Source organism: Lycorma delicatula, chromosome 4 (assembly GCF_047948215.1).
Source record: "Lycorma delicatula isolate Av1 chromosome 4, ASM4794821v1, whole genome shotgun sequence".
Lineage (NCBI taxonomy): Eukaryota > Metazoa > Arthropoda > Insecta > Hemiptera > Fulgoridae > Lycorma > Lycorma delicatula.
Genome location: NC_134458.1, coordinates 192,260,987 through 192,273,002, shown reverse-complemented (window position 1 = coordinate 192,273,002; position 12,016 = coordinate 192,260,987). Strand labels below are relative to the sequence as shown.

Below are 12,016 nucleotides of genomic sequence, written 5' to 3'. Positions count from 1 at the left end.
TACGATCTTGAAACAAAGCGGCAAAGCGAGGAGTGGTACACTGCGTCATCTCCTCGACCGAAAAAATGTCGAACGAGCAAATCACAGATCAAAACCGTACCGATTTGCTTTTTTGACGGTAGGGGTATCGCGCGTAAAGAATTAGTCCCTCCACAACAAACCTTCAACCAAGTGTTTTACAAAGGTGTCCTTGAAAGGCTCAGGAAAAGAGTGATTCGCGTGTGACCAAGCGTTGCAAACAAGTGGATGTTTCATCATGACAATGCCCCGTGTCACACGGCCATTTCCATCAGGGACTTTTTGACCGCAAAACGCATTCCTACGGTTCCTCAACTTCCCTTATTCACCTAATTTGAGTCCTTGTGACTTTTTCCTTTTCCCAAAATTGAAACGCGTCTTAAAAGGACGTCATTTTGGAACTCTGGAGAACATTCAAAAAACTGTGACCGACTGGTTAAAAGCCGTACCGGTTTAAGCCTTCCAGCGCTGCTACCAGGAGTGGGAACAACGACTCCACCGGTGTATAGCTGCCCAAGGAAACTAATTTGAAGGGGATAATATTGTTTGAAAAAAATGAAAACTTTGGTAAGTAAAAAGTCAGTCTCATTACTTTTTCACACACCTCGTAGGTCTTGAATGCTGGAACTCTCGACTTCCAAATCAGCTGATTTGGGAAGACACGTTCACCAATAGACCAACCTGGGTTAATTGTTATCCAACTTATGGAACCGAAAGTGCATCTCAATAGATAATTTCAAGGACAATATTGTTCAATTTTTTTTTAAATCTGTACTCAATATTACTTGCGCAGTAAATTTTCGCGGTTTATGGGGCTTAGCAATGATTGTAGAATGGTCCTAAAAATCGATTTATCATCGTCCAGAAATTAATTTTCTTTGATACTAATTTTCTTTCGTTTAAAACTTATTTAAAAAAAATTGATATGGACACCCTTGTACGCTTATAACATTACACATATAAATTTATTTAAAATGAGAAGTACATACAATTTTATTTATTAATAACTACTGATATTTTTTCATATTTTTCTTTTTTATTGTTATTGTTCAATAATTATTTATCGTAATAGATTTTTTACAATCAAAGGTTAATAATTATTTATAAATCAATATATTTAAATTTAAAAAAAAAGGAGATGAAGTCTGATTCGAGCCGATGTGCCTTCACCTTGTAAGATCCAAATATTTCATTAATTAAGATTTTATTTGGCTAAAACTCTGGAACCGATGAAATAAGTACCGCTTATGATATATCGTTGAAAAGCTGTCGATGAGGACTTACTACTGCAGTTAAGAAAAAGTCCAAAGTACAATTTTATTTTGGATTTGCGTTGTTTTGGAAATTGTTGGTCCAGTCGATTGGAATCAAAAGTGGAGGTACACATCTAGATGTCCGAACAGTCCTAAATCCAAAATTTCAACATCCTACGGCTAATCGTTTTTGAGTTATGCGAGTTAAATACACACAGACGTCACACCGAAACTAATCAAAACTGATATTTCCGTTGAAATCTGAAAACCGATATTTTTCGCGATCCCAATACTTCCTTTACTTTGTTCAAGGAAGTAAAAATATTCAAAAAAACATTATTATTTTTAACAAAAACGCAACAAATTAAATAACATCGAAAAACATACAGCTTTAGACAAAATAAAAGTAAGTCGATACGTTTTAGAACATACTCTAAACGATCGAGGAAATAGGTCAAGCGTAAAGCAATTACCGCATTTCTTATCTGAAGATAAAAAATTATCAGAAGATGACTGTTATCATAAACACTAACGACATCGCTTACATTTTAAAAATTTAATATATATAGCCAAAAATACTACGTTTTAAAATGCAATGACATAAATATCAGTACCGGTTTAGCATAACCAGAAAAAGGATTTAGGAAATAAAAAAACACAAAGGATCTAAAGATCTACAGGTAAAATTTAAATCTTTTAATTTAACGTAAAAATCTGATGTGGATACCACATGACTTCCTTGTACGCCTACTAAATTACATATAAACATTTTTTGCTGCGCTTCATTTAAACTTATTTCATTTGAAAGTCAGTTTAAGCGTCCAATGTCGGCGTGACGTCTGTGTGTATGTTCCAGAGTTATAGCCAAATAAAATTTTAATTAATGAAATATTTGAATCTTACAAGGGGAAGGCACATCAGTTCGAATAAGACATCATCTCCTTTTTACGTAGATTTCATGAGAAAACTACCTAATGTAATGGGTACCAAGATTCGACTTCCGGAAAATTTCGACTTCTTCGCGTTTCACATTCCCCAGACTCCAAAATCACAGTCAGTTCCAAAATTTATATATATATATATATATATATATATATATGTATATTTCACTTTCTTGTGAACACGATAACTGAGGTAATGTTGGGCCAATTACTTTGAAATTGATTCCTTAAATTATAACGACCCAAAATCTGGGTGAAGTTTGTTAATGTGGAAAATCGGATGATAGCGGTGGAAATGGCGGTGGGAGGGGTTTCGAAAAAAACAAAATATCGCTATAACTTTCATATTAAGTAAACTATGGAATTCGTTTAAAGTTCCTACTATTCTTTGGATACGGACCTAAAACATATCTAAGCTAAGTTTATTGACATCACTAATCATTGGCCAGTCGGGTGGAAAAAATCAGGTTTAGAAGACAAAAAAAATAATACCTCCCTTATGAGGCACAGTATCGAATCGGTTTAAACTGGTCGTTAGTTCCACTAAATATGACAACGGATGACCAAAATGTTGCTGGAATCGTAAGAAAATGAGGCTTGTACGCTAAACATGCAATCATTATCGTATCGAGTAAATTTGACGTTTTTCTTAACTTTAAGGTGGAAATGTTTTCTATCCCCTACTTAGCACCGGTGAAATCTACATCCGCCTTCTGGCGTGCCCGGAGGTATTTTTTTTAACTTTCTTTTATTAATTTAAATATATTGATTTATTAATAATTATTAACCTCTGATTATAATAAAAAAAAAAATGTGTAAAAATATCAGAAGTAATTAGCGAAATAAAAATTTATGTACGTTTCATTTAAAAAAAATGTTTATATGTAGTTTCATAGGCGTACAACGAAGTCATGTGATGTCCATATCAGATTTAAAAAAAATTAAAGTCAGTGTAGAAAGGACGCCGTTTTAAGATTATTGATGGCATTAAAGCGAATTCGTCACGAACCTGTTTTCCAAATGAAACTATCTAGGACTGCTTTGCGTAGAAAGAAAAGTTTGTGAATAGGGGAGGGGAGTACTTTGAAGGGAAAAAAGACGAATAATCAGAAAAAATAATAATAAATATTAAAAAAAATAAATAAATTTCGGCTATTTTCTGAACAGATCTCATACACCGTTGTATATATATATATATATATATATATATATATATATATAGTATTCGAAACCGTATAAAAAAAATAATAACTTTTACTGGGATATGAACCATAGAAACTTCAACCTCGATTGATAATTACGGACGATATAATGAACCAATTTAATAAATTCATTGGCGATAGAAATTTAATTGTAAACTGGAAATACAAAAAGAAAAAAAAAATATATATATATATATATAGGTCATGAATAATAAATAAGGGAAATAAAGTGTCACGCAACGACGCCATATAATGATAAATAACTATGCCTGATATAGTATAAATCAGATCAACAGAAGAGAAAGCAAAACAGACAATAAAACTAAAGGTAATAATAAATGTAATTCACTATGATACTAAACTGAACTTTGTAGTAGACTAGTGTGTAGCGTCGTGCAGAAATAAAAATAGAGCAATATTTATTGGATATATTCGCGCGCGCGCACGCGTGCGTGTATACTAGGTATTAATGCAAACACACAATTATAATTATATATATATATATATATATATAATGTATATATAATACACCTCCATAGTTAGGCCCTGCGGGCGGTGTCTCGGAACGGGATTATTAGGTGTCCAAAATTGATTACCTCTTGTGTAAAAATATATCGTTTTGAATCATGAAAATTGATATAGCGATAGTTAAATTAGAAATTTAACTGTAGGAATTGATACTAACGAATCGGGATTTTCCGCTAGCGATCGGTACATTACGGTGCCTACTTTGTGATTATAGTTCATTATTTTATAAAGTAAAACAAAACACATAAATAAATAAAAGAATATGTAAAAAAAGATGTTTAAAAATCTCTCTTAAATTAAACGCAATAAAAGATAAAAAATTATTTTAGGACTGTATTTCAGAATGGGTTTGAGAACAAGCTTTGTAAGATTATGTGAAAGTCGTAGCTTCAAATTAAAAATTTGATGTTTTTGCCAAATTTTTCTTATGCGTGATGAATGGTTTAAAGCATGGGGTGCAAACACGCGTAAGAAAAAATCAGCAAAAACATCAATTTTTAATTTCACATAATGTTACATATCACCATCAAAGCTTATTGTCAAATCCACTCTGAGATACCGTCCTAAAATTATTTTTTACATTTTAGTGCGTTTAATTTAAGAGGGGTATTTAAACATTTTTTACGTATTTATTATTTTCTATTTTTCAGTCTTCATAAGATTATACTTTACAGCTGCGTTGACGAACACTTTTGAGCGAAAGATCGAATCGGTACATTTTACGATGGGTGAATGCAATCAAAACATAGGGGTAAACGAAATTAATTTCTGGATAACCAAGATCCGATCGATGAAGTGTACTCGATACGTTAAACAGTTAGCGCTCGACCTGCTGATATATACCCCGTTTGAATCGTGAAAATCGGTTGCCGAGATATTACGGTGGCACCCCATCGCACCCGCTCACCAATCTCCTAAAGGCGCCCCGGGAATACTTGAAAATATTATTATCCGACGAGTACCACTGAAAGCGGATGGGGTTGTCGTCCATGGGGGTCGAAAAAAATTTTCAGAGCGCTAGGACCGACCGTTTTCAAGATATTTCCATTTTTCGTCCGAAAATTCGGATCCGGTAAAAAAGTACTAAATTTTTCCAAAACTTCCATATATATCGATGAATAACAAGTATACACCTCGCCACCACGAGACATGTACTAATGAATCGGGATTAAGCAAAGGTGGACGCGCGCGCGCGCACACACACACAAATACTCTTTCGTAGGGTCTTTGGCAATGGTAGCGTCTCGGCCTTTCATCCGGAGGTCCCCCGTTCGAATCTCGGTCAGGCATGGCATTTTCACACACGCTACAAATCATTGATCTCATCCTCTAAATGAATACCTAACGGTGGTCCCGGAGGTTAAAAAACATGAAAAAAAAAGGATTTGTATGTGTATGTATATATACTGACTGATCTACACCACCCGTCCACCCATATAAAATTGATGGAAGTGATTTTTCTGGAAAATGCAAAAAAAGTTTATCGCCAAGTCAGGGCGCTGTATTTCTTTTTTAAGGAAAAGAAGAGAAAGAAAGTAAAAAAATGAGAAGTAACAAAGAGGAAAAAGAAAATAGTAACACGTAGGAAGACGGAAAAAGAAAATAAAGAAACAGAGAAAAGGACGATAGGTGGTAAAGAAGATGCGGAAGTCTTTACACGAAGAGCGAAATCCTGTCAACACAGTAACCTATTCCCGCCCGAGGAAGCCCCCGAAAAACGAAATTTTCCACAAAGTGACCTAAGGGAGGCCGGTGCCTAGATATCATCTGCTACCAGCGTGTGAATTTGGTCGATGATGCCTGAAGTAATCTAGTAGTAACTCCAGAGAAAATAGCCCTCGAAAGGCCTAGAGACTTAAGGTCAGTGGCATGTGAAAGGCTCCAGACACCTCTCCAAGTGACAAGGACCACAACACATAGTGCCTCTATACATCTCATTACAGAAACACTGTTCAAGTAATACAGAAATTGTCTATTTGTTTTGGTGTCGTGTGGACTACCATAAGATCCGACACAATACAGATAAAATATATATATATATATTTTTTTTTAAAACATTATTTTAAAAATGAGAATACAGATCATTACGTAACATAAATATAAGCCCACCTGGTTAGTTTAAAGGTTGACTCGTCATCGCAAATCGGCTTATTTCGAAGTCGAGAGTTCTAACGTTCAAATCCTAGTAAAGGGAATAACTATCATATGGATTTAAATACTAGATCTTAGATACCAATGTTCTTTGGTGGTAGGGTTGACACTGTAAAAGACTGCACTTCATTTATTTTCATACATATCATACTCTGAAGAAATATCTTATGGCGGTTCCAGAGGCTAAACAGACAAAGAAAGGTAACATATATACGGGAATAAATATTCCATTCACAAACAAAAATCTTTACACTTTAAGAAAAGTAAAAAGTAAATCTTACCAGATTTCAGGTTTAAGAAAAACTTTATCTGCATTACAATATTTCAAAAATCATTCGAAACTTGATCCTACAAAAAAAAACATAAAAAACTATTACAAACAAGAAATATTATTTCTATTACAGTGCTTTAAAAATTCTATTTCAACAGACGATAAACATTCATCAGTAATCATGTGTATCAGCAAAAAAACAGAATTCATAAACAGGAGAAATCAAAGCAAAATAAACAACGCCCAGGTAAAAAAAAGAAATCCCTTTCGGCACGCCGAAATACGGAGATAGATTTCACCGGTAGGGTATAACAAATATTTCCACCTTAAAGTTAAGAAAAACTTCAAATTTACTCAAAACGACAATGGTAGCATGTTTAGCATACGACAAGTCCCATCTTCTTGCAATTCCATTTTCGGCGAGCGTCATCTTTCGCCAGCGCGGTCGAGGCGGTTCTCGCCGAGCGATTCCACGCTGGTACGGCTTGTTCTGCTGAGACCGTCGCGGCCAGGGCGACTGAAGCCCGGCGAGCTGCAGCTAGAGCGGGAAGGTAGCGTCCGCGTCCTGCGGCTCCCTCGACTGGCCGGCCAGGCCTGCTGCTCCGGCGGAGATGTTCGCATCCGCCAAGAGGTCCAACGTTGGGCCGACCAGGTAACTTCTTCTGTCTTCTCCAGCTGGTGGTCGCCGATGAATTGCAAATTCACTGTCATGCACGCTCTATCATTGGAGCCTGAAAGTAGTGTGGCTGTAGCCCCACTAATGGTGGAACTGCGCGGTGGGAGTGATGCTGTATCAGCGCGTCCGTATACTGTGCGCCCGTTCGCATCTGAGGTGGTATACCGTTTCGGCCGCCGATATTAAATTAGGTATATATGCAGTAACTATATATATAAACTTTTCAGCTGACGGTGGTTTTCGGGTTTGGGGGATGTGAAACGCGAAGATATGTCGAAATTTTCTGGAAGTCGAATCATGTACCCGTTACAACATGTAACTTTCTTATGAAATGTACCTAAAAGGAGATGAAATCTGATTCGAACCGATGCGCCTTCCCCTGGTAAGATACAAATATTTCATTCATTTGGCTATAACTGTGGAATCAATGAAAATAACTTATGATCTATTATCACTTATGATATATCGCTGAAAAGCTCTCAATCAGGGCTTATTACTGAAGTTAACAAAAGCCAAAAATCAAATACTTTTGGAATTTGGGCTTCTCTTAACACTTCTGGTTCACTCCATTTCAATCAAAATGGGAGGTGCACAACTAGATGTTATAACAGTCCTAAATCCAAAATTTCAACAATCTATGGCTAATCGTTTTTGAGTTATGAGAGATACGTACGTACAGACGTCACGCCGTAACTAGTCAAAATGGACATTTACGTTGAAAACTGAAATTTTTCGCAATCACAATACTTCCTGTACTTCGTACAAGGAAGTAAAAATTACAAAATAAAAAGTCTACGCGGAACTGAAATAAAATCTGTATGGCAAATTATGCAACACGTGGCTGGCTTTTATACATTTAATATTATATTTTTAAGAATTAATCGAAATTTATATTTCTGCGATAGGCGTTCACTTGTCATTAAAATATGTGTTGTATCTCAATTTTATGGCCAGTAATATTTACATTATAATGGTAGGTGTGTAAAACAATTTAAGCTAATGACAATCAAGAAAGCAATATTTTAATAAAAATAGCAAGAAAGGGACAGAAAATCAAAGAAGTGAATTTAAGGTTTACCTTCTTATTTAGTGAATTTATTACAGTATAAAATTTCTAATATGTATTGAATAAATTTAGTTATAAAATATATTTAATTTTTTTTTTTGCCTTCAGTCATTTGACTGGTTTGATGCAGTTCTCCAAGATTCCCTTTGTAGTGCTAGTCGTTTCAGTACCGTATACCCCCTACATCTTGCATCCTTAACAATTTGTTTTACATATTACAAACGTTGTTTCCTTCTATCTGTCCCTCCAATATTAAATCGACTATTCCAGGATGCCTTAATATGTGGTCTATAAGTCGGTCTCTTCTTTTATCTACCTTTTGACAAATGCTTCTTTCTTCATCGATTTGCCGCAACACCTCTTCATTTGTCACTTTAATCACCCGTCTGGTTTTTAACATTCTCCTATAGCAGCGCGTTTCAAAAGCTTCTCTTTTCTTCTGAGGTACTCCGATCGTCCAAGTTGCAGTTTCATATAAAGCTATGCTCCAGACATATACTTCCAAAAATGTTTAAATTAATTGTAGATGTAAACAAATTATATTTCTAATTTTATATCGCTCCTGGTTCGTCCATCTTTAGTAATTCTACTTCCCAAATAACAAAATTCTTCTACCTCCATAATCTTTTCTCTTCCTATTTTTATATTCAGTGGTCCATCTTCATTATTTCTGCTACATTTCATTACTTTCATTTTGTTCTTGTTTATTTTCACGCGGTAGGACTTGTTTTCTTGCGTTGGACTTCATCCATGCCGTTCATTGTTTCTTCTAAATCCTTTTTACTCTCGGCTAGAATTACTATATCATCAGCAAATCGTAGCATCTTTATCTTTTCACCTTGTACTGTTACTCCGAATCTAAATTGTTCTTTAACATCATTAAATGCTAGTTCTATGCAAATATTAAAATTAACGGGGATAAGGAACATCCTTGTCGGACTCCCTTTCTTCTTACAACTTCTTTCTTATGATCTTCAATTATTACTGTTGCTGTTTGGTTCCCGTAAATATTAGAAATTGTTCTTCTACCTCTGTATTTGAACCGTAATTTTTTTTAAAATGCTGAACATTTTATTCCAGTCTACGTTATCGAATGCCTTTTCTAGGTCTATAAACGCCAAGTATGTTGGTTTGTTTTTCTTTAATCTTCCTTCTACTATTAATCTGAGGCCTAAAATTACTTCCCTTGTCCCTATACTTTTCCTGAAACCAAATCTGTCTTCTCCCAACACTTCTTCCAATCTCCTCTCCATTTCTCTGCATAGAATTCTAGTTAAGATTTTTGATACATGGCTAGTTAAGGTAATTGTTTTGTATTCTTCACAATTACGTTCTCCTGGTTTCTTTGGTATCATGACTATAACATATTAATATTAATATAAACATATTTATACTAATCATTTATTTTAATTTTTACATTCGGTAATTTTTCGTTTTATGCCAATCAAAAATTCTTGCCCAAATTAACTCTAAATTACTCAAAAATAATTATTACGTTGAAATAATCAATTTTTATGGGAGGAAAAGGTAAAACAATTTTTTCTCAATTTTTGAAAACATTTCAAAAAACAATTTTCTATTTTTATGAAAATTATAGGAATGAAAAAATTATAATTTTAATTTATGTCCGTGTAGTGTAACAAACGAACGGGGTACACCCCCCCTCAACCAAATCCCCCTGAACAATCGTTATATGTCCTTCATTTTGGTTGTAAAATTTAATAACAACGCTTTTTCTCTACAACAAACAATAATTATCGATAAAATCGAAAAAGTTTAAATATGCCAATTTTAAAACGGATACAGCCTGCATTATATAGTAAATTGTGAAAAATATATTCCCAACTACAATTTGTCGTAAATTTAACTCCTTATCATGGATAGATTTTTTTGATGCATTCTCAAAGAATTTTTATATAAAACCAATCAAAATAACAACCCCAAAAAGTATAATATGCTTTAAATATATATATATGACCAAAATTCAATAATTCTCAGAACAATAACATATAGAAAAAATTTTATTTACATATATATAACCTTGAGAATAAAATATGAATGCGTATAAATCAGATAGAGATTAAGCGATAAAAAAAACGTGATTTCACTGAAAACACTTCAACTGAAAGTAGCATTAACAATAGAAGGTAGAAAATAGCTTATTTCGTTTCTAAAGAAATTAAGAAAATGGCGTGTAAAGAACTTTATAAGAGACGACGATAAGAAGGAGAATAACTGCCACATAAAGAGAAAGAGAAAAATAATTCTTTTTTTTTCCTGATATAATATAAAAGCTTTTCGATAACATTTAGCTTCTGTATTCTGTTAAATAGATAGAGCGAATTTAATTCTCAGACTTCTATAATTCGAACTTACATTGGCGTATAAATATAATTAACGGGAAATTTAGTTAACAAAAATTATTTATTTATATCCAGATGGATATAAATAAATAATTTTTGAACAATATGCCTACCTAATTTCGTACTAAATATCAAACAATTAAAAATAAATAAAGAATCTGAAGTAAAAAAACTGAGTGGACACCACGTGACTTCCTTGTACGCGTATTAAATTACATATACACATTTGCTACGTAGATTTCATAAGAAAGCTGTGTCCATCTTTCACGCCACTTCTGTCTTGTGGTATTAATAGCCTCTTGTTTGCCAATCCCTTGAAACCTATACAACCGTTCCAAAACTTGTAACTCGATAGGTGGTACTGATGTAACCACGCACACAGTTTCATAGGCAACCGTACGATATCCACAAGCTACCCTCAGAAGAGCCCGCCTATGGAGGCTTTGAAGTCGTCTAACATTTCTCATTGTACCTAGTGCTTTACTCCATATCGGGGCAGCATACAATAAAGCAGATGTCACAGCTGAAATAATAACGCGGCGTTTAGACGATCTTGGGGCATCTCGGCCAGCTAATAGCCTTATGAGGGCTTGTAGTAATCCTTCGACTCTCTCGCTTCTATATACTATATGAGCACTAAAGGTTTTATCAATTATCACTCCCAGATATTTAGCCTGATTGACACCTTCAAGCCTATGTTCCCCTATCTTAAGTTCAAGATCTCGCAGCCGTCTCCTTCCCGCCAACATAATATATTGACTTTTATCTACTGAAAGTGTTAATCCTTTGTCGGTTAGCCAGTTATTTACGATCTCTAGAGTATCATTGCTCCTTTGTTCGAGGACATCTTCTGATCTTGCAGAGGTGAGTATCGCTAAATCATCAGCATAGGCCATTATTTCCGTCTCTTCAGGTAGCTGTAGTCGTAATACATCATCAATCACCAGTAACCAAAGTAATGGTCCCAGTACTGACTCCTGGGGGACACCACCAACTTTGCGCAGTGGCGATATCGTAACCAGTGAAGTTCATCTGAGGTGCGATTATTGCTAGTTGAAAACTTTATCCCCTACTTAGCACCGGTGAAATCTACCTCCCCGTTTCGGCGTGCTGAAAGGGGTGGTTTTTTAAATGAAAAGTACACAAAAATTTTATTTCATTAATAATTTCTGATTTTTTTTCATATCTTTTTTACTTCCTTGTACGAATTAAAGTATTGTGATCGCGAAAAATTTCGGTTTTCAAATTTCAACGGAAATATCGATTTTGACCATCCCTGAATCCATTTTGACTAGTTTCGGCATGACATCTGTACGTACGAATGTATGTATATCGCATAACTCAAAACGACTAGCCGTAGGATGTTGAAATTTTGGATTTAAGACTGTTGTAACATCTAGTTGTGCAGCTCAAATTTTGATTGCAGTCGACCGAACCAAAATTGTGTAAACATGTCCAAAATGCAAAACATCTGGATTTTGGATTATTTCTTAACTGCAGTAATTAGCCCTCATTGAGTTCTTTTCAACGATATATCATAAGTGGTA

General features: G+C 34.6%; 1 protein-coding gene and 1 pseudogene across 8 annotated transcripts in view; one reads left to right on the top strand and one right to left on the bottom strand.

Annotated features, from left to right (window-relative positions):
• Nucleotides 1-12,016, bottom strand: part of Dus1 (Dihydrouridine synthase 1) — a 358,334-nt gene that overhangs the window by 251,997 nt on the left and 94,321 nt on the right. For 6 of the 8 annotated variants that reach the window (XR_012756237.1, XR_012756236.1, XM_075364912.1 and 3 more), the window contains one exon: nucleotides 6,375-6,441. The exons of the other annotated variants lie outside the window; for them this stretch is intronic. The gene's annotated coding sequence lies outside the window, so the exon portion shown is untranslated. The remainder of the gene's footprint in view (nucleotides 1-6,374; nucleotides 6,442-12,016) is intronic. 8 annotated transcript variants of the gene reach the window in all.
• LOC142324304 (U4 spliceosomal RNA) lies at nucleotides 11,462-11,655 on the top strand (annotated as a pseudogene).